The sequence below is a fragment of the Oncorhynchus nerka genome, linkage group LG3 (genome assembly GCF_034236695.1).
Source record: "Oncorhynchus nerka isolate Pitt River linkage group LG3, Oner_Uvic_2.0, whole genome shotgun sequence".
In the NCBI taxonomy this organism is placed as follows: Eukaryota; Metazoa; Chordata; class Actinopteri; order Salmoniformes; family Salmonidae; genus Oncorhynchus; species Oncorhynchus nerka.
In genome coordinates, this window is record NC_088398.1 from 10,853,051 (window position 1) to 10,858,551 (window position 5,501).

Sequence of the window (5,501 nt, forward strand, 5' to 3'; positions counted from 1 at the left end):
ATCACACCTTCCCATGGTACCTCTGGCTGGGGATACCCCTGAGAGGCAGGGAGGGTGACAATGAAGCCATCACAAGTGGCTTAGACGGATAGCCTGGTATCATCATAAGGGGCTGGATTGAGATATTATAAATACTTTTGTAAGGTCAGTTGTCACCATTTAAGTTTCATTATAAAGATGCAGCAACAAAATTAGGTTTCTGAAAAAAATATATCTACATGTTCGTGTGTTATATGCTAATACTGTTGCCATGGTGTCTACTAATGGCATACACTCAAGTCTGTTCCCTATTCTTCAGGGGTGTAGACAAGGTGATGGTCTATCCCCAACATTATTCATTCTGTCACTAGAGCCTTTAGCCAAACATCTAAGGCAGAATGTAATTTCTTCTCCTATACTGCTTAAATGATCCACTCATATAATATCACTATATGCGGATGATATCCTACTATATATGACAGATATTCATAATTCAATCCCATCTTTATTATCTACATTTGAAGAACTCAAGTTGCTGTCTGGGTGTCTGAGATACAATAACGGACGTAATCAGCATTAATGTTGCTTAATGAAGCGCCCACGAAAGTGTCACTTTCCCTCAACAATTCCTATGCAAACTCAGTTCACTTATTATAGTACACAAACATCTCTGCACTGTCTGCTGAATTGGAATTATGATCAAATTTAACGAGATCTAACCATTTGGGAGAAGTTGCATGCTTCCTTATAAAACTAGCGTTGCTTCCACTCCCTCCATCACTAGGTTATTGCGGAATGATTGATACATTTATATGTGAATCCCTTTGGAATCGCAAGCATCCAAAGATCAGGTTTGAGGTGTTACAATGAAAGAAGTGTAATGGTGGACTTGCATGACCAAATTTGAGTATTGACCACCAGTTACGCCCACTTAGATCATGGTTTGATCAGTCTGCATCAGTCTCCTGGAGAACTATTGAGGAAGAACTTGTTTCACCTAATAGACTACAGGATGCGTTCATTTCTGATATATCTAATAAGAATATTGTATTTTGGTCCTATTATTTCTAATTCAATTGAGAATTTTAGGAAGGTTGAGAAGGGTTCTAGGTGGTAACTGGAAATGGCATCTCCATACACCTCTGTGGCATAACAAGGCTATTACTTCCAGTAGTAAACCAATTGAGCCTGGTCTGCAAAAGGGGTCCATAACCTAGGGGATATATTCAACTCAGAGGGTGTCCTTACGTTTTGATTTGCCAGGGTCGTCATTCTTTCTATATCTTAGACTGCGGTCAGCGCTTGTGCCTGTGGGGTCCCATTGGGTACAAGTTTGGGAAGGCACCCGATGATAGTGTGGATTTTTACATTCTTGTCCAGAGGTTATGTATTTACTGTCATCTTCAATTACTAAAAGGAGAAACATTTTTCAAATGTTTAAAGCATTAAAACATGGGTATAGGATTCGCTGTCAATGATAAGACTATTGATTGAGCGAATGTCTGGGAGAAAATATTTAATTCATCAAAGAACCCATACCATCAGCTAATTCATTTTAAACATTGTCATCGATCGTAATGGACACCACTTGTAAGATTTGATGCAAAACAGGTTCCAAGTCCATACAGTGACCTACAGTACCTTGCGAAAGTATTCGGCCCCCTTGAACTTTGCGACCTTTTGCCACATTTCAGGCTTCAAACATAAAGATATAAAACTGTATTTTTTTGTGAAGAATCAACAACAAGTGGGATACAATCATGAAGTGGAAGGACATTTATTGGATATTTCAAACTTTTTTAACAAATCAAAAACTGAAAAATTGGGCGTGCAAAATTATTCAGCCCCCTTAAATTAATACTTTGTAGCGCCACCTTTTGCTGCGATTACAGCTGTAAGTCGCTTGGGGTATGTCTCTATCAGTTTTGCACATCGAGAGACTGACATTTTTTCCCATTCCTCCTTGCAAAACAGCTCGAGCTCAGTGAGGTTGGATGGAGAGCATTTGTGAACAGCAGTTTTCAGTTCTTTTCCACAGATTCTCGATTGGATTCAGGTCTGGACTTTGACTTGGCCATTCTAACACCTGGATATGTTTAGAGCCAAGGGGACATTACTTGGCTCTTACGCTCTTGCAACTCCTTGTGGCGGACCAGGAGCCTGCAGGCTGACCTCGGTCGTCAGGTGAACACCCGTCAGGGCGGGTGTTAAGAAGCAAGGTGTGGTGGGTCATGTTTCGGGGGACGCATGACTTGACTTTTGCCTCCCAAGCCCATTAGGGAGTTGCAGCAATGAGACAAGATCGGAATTGGGGAGAAAAAGGGGGTGAAATACAAAAAAATATATAAAGAATAAATAAATAAAATTGTTCACCAAAAGAAACACGCAGCAACAATGGAACTTACCTGCAACTAAAACTAGCAGCTTTTCCTGGGTGCTAGCCTGTTCATCTGTCACATCACAGGTGTATTGACCCTGGTCACTCGGCTGCACACCACTCAGTGTAAGTGAGGCATTTCCCACAGCGAGCTGGTCTTCAAACAGATGAGTCCCTTGTAAACAACACTCTGTCTTTCTAGCTGACCTCTCCCATGGTAATAGCTGTGGACCATCTCGGATTCTTCACGCTGCCAGTTGATGACCAGGTGGTTGAGATTCAGGTTTTTAGATGAAGGAAAAGAGCAGCTAAGGGTGAAGTCACTGCCCGGAGCTGCCACTTCTCTGGGTTGTAGACTGGTTGTAGTTAGCACCGATGATATCACTGATATATGGAATAGGTGGAAAGAGAGAAGAATGATGTGGAAGAGAGAATGGTATTGGTAATAATTAATAATAGATCATTAAATTGTTGCAATTTAGCTAGCAACAGCAAGCTAGCTAGCTAAATTGCCATAAATGTTTGCTCATCGACCTGTCTCCAAATTAATATAATTGGTTCAGAGTTTGTTTTGATATTTCAACCTGCGTGTCTTAATCACGTCTGGTGTGGGGGGGGGACAAAATTAACATGCGCACGCAGACGCACGCACGCGGTCTGGTCAGCATGTAAGGTACTTCTGTCAAGTATTGAATTTCAAGCACAGATTAAACTACAAAGACCAGGGAGCTTTTCAAAAGCCTCCTAAAGAAGGGCAGTGATTAGTAGATGGTTAACAATAACACATAAGAGAATAAATATATCTTTAAGCATGGTTAAGTTAATAATTATGCTTTAGATTATGTATTAAACCACCCAGACACATCAAAGATACAGTCGTGCTTCTGAACTGATCTGCAGGACAGGAAGGAAACTGCTTAGGGATGTTAGTGAAGAAAAAAATATATACAGAATACAAGTATTCCAAAACATCCATATGTGTGCAACAAGGCACTAAAGTAATACTGCAGCAAATCACAACAAAGGAATACACTTTTTGGCCTCAATGTTTGGAGCAAATATAAAACATCACTGTTTAACGGCTTCCTTATTTTCAAGTATGGTGGTGGCTGCATCATGATATGGGTATGCTTGACATCGGGAAATACTGGGGAGTTTTTCAGGATGCAAAGAAACAGGATGGAGCTAAGCACAGGCAAAAAAATCCTAGAGGAAAACCTGCATCAGTCCACTTTACACCAGACACTGGGAGAGGAATTCACCTTTCAGCAGGACAATAACCAACAACACGATGCCAAATATATACTGGAGTTGCTTACCAAGAAGACAGTGAATGGTACTGAGTGGCCAAGTTACAGTTTTGACTTAATCTGCTCTTATGATACTTACCCAAGAAGAGTCACAGCTGTAATGACTCCAAAGGTGTTTCTAACATGTATACTCAGGGGGGTGAATACTTATCTAATGAAGGTATATTACTATTCTATTTTTCATTCATCTTTAAAAAATGTTTGAATTTTTCTTTCACTTCGAAAAAGCAATTTGTGTAGATCATTGACAAAAAAAGGCATTTAAATACATTTTCATTCCACTTTGTAACACAATAAAATGTGAAGTAATCCAAGCAGTGTGTAGACTTTCTATAAGCACATATGTTTACCTGGGCTTGTTAAGGCATTTATTATTTGTTTTCATCAAAAAATGTGGAATATGTAGTCAAATTTTTTAACTTGAGGCACACTAATGCACTAATCAATGTACACCTGTGATCATTGATGAGGGATGCCATTTATTTAAAGGGTATTTGTAAAAGTTTGATATAGGACCTACTACTAGTCCATACAAACCATATGGTAACACTTTTTTACTTACTGATAATAAGAGGTATGGAGACCACGTGCAACCTGAAAGACAAAGACAGAGAGACATACACTCTTTGAAATCGGCTTCTAATAATCCATGGACTTTGTTAAACATTTGTGGAATGCTATGTTAACACGTACCCCATTTTCTGAGAACAAGGAACAAAGAAAGTCCCACTCTTTTCTTCAGTGGATTGATATTGCAGTCGGAACCAAATTAAAGGTGCGTTACTGCCACCAACTGGACTGAAGTGTGGACTAGGGTTGAATATTTTCCAGGTATTTTACAATTGTTCCATCCCGAGAAGAAATCACTTTTCTCCAGGTTATACAGTATTTCTCTCCAAAGCCGGAAGTGTAATTCAAAAGCATATAAATAGGCCTACGTCTTGATTTGATTAGAGATTTAATCTAATATTCAAGCCTGATGCTACCTAAGCCTGATGAGCCATACATTAAATACATTTTATGAGCCCAAGTTAAAAAATACCAAATGATTGTGATGTTATCCAATACATATATGATATATAGGCTACTGCACATTACGCATGCTGCTCATGCTCCCAGATGATTTTATTATAACAACGTTTTGACCCTTAGCTCTCCATCAGGCATCCACATCCCAGGTGGAGGTAGAAGGTCCTATAGGGGCAGTACTCAGTGACATCACTTCCTGAAGCAGGAGTGTTACAAATTCAAGGAGGCTTGTTGTGCAATTAAAACGGAACGTTTTTACTTCAGATCAACATGTTAACTACTCTACAACACTCACTCATCCTATCCTCGCACCTCCTTTCACGCACAACGCGCCTGATTGTCACGAGAATTATGTTCTCAATGTTCATAAACCAATTCAATTAAACGACTCGGACTGCAACCCATAATTTGTAAGATACTGGTTGAATGAAACAGACGAAGGCCCAGCTAAAATAGTCAAAATGTTTATTCACGAGAGCGCTGGTTCGTTGTACAAAACCATTCATTTTATATTAGCTCCTTATGCACATTCTTTTGCACACAAACAGACTCCTTATGCACATACTTTCACACACAAACAGAAGGTATCCTACGCACGTACTGTCTCCCTACCCAGCCGACATAGATTATGGAGACCGTGAGAAACACTCCCTGTCCTCCCTCAAGGTTAGGGAGTACTCACTGCCCTCTCCCAAATCTCTCAGAGGCCCCTAGCAAGGTCGGCACCGAATTTTGCTCAGACAGTCTGTGTTTAAGATACTATAAAGATATATTGTACAGATATATTGTTTTACCCTAATTCTGAT

The 5,501-nt window shown here is 39.8% G+C and overlaps 1 long non-coding RNA gene across 1 annotated transcript; it reads right to left on the reverse strand.

Moving 5' to 3' along the window:
* Positions 1-1,746: 1,746 nt before the first annotated feature.
* LOC115125544 (uncharacterized) lies at positions 1,747-4,424 on the reverse strand. The gene is made up of 3 exons (XR_003862985.2): positions 4,360-4,424; positions 4,229-4,260; positions 1,747-2,740 (listed from the first exon to the last, which is right to left on the reverse strand). It is a non-coding gene; the product is annotated as an uncharacterized LOC115125544 (long non-coding RNA).
* Positions 4,425-5,501: the final 1,077 nt, after the last annotated feature.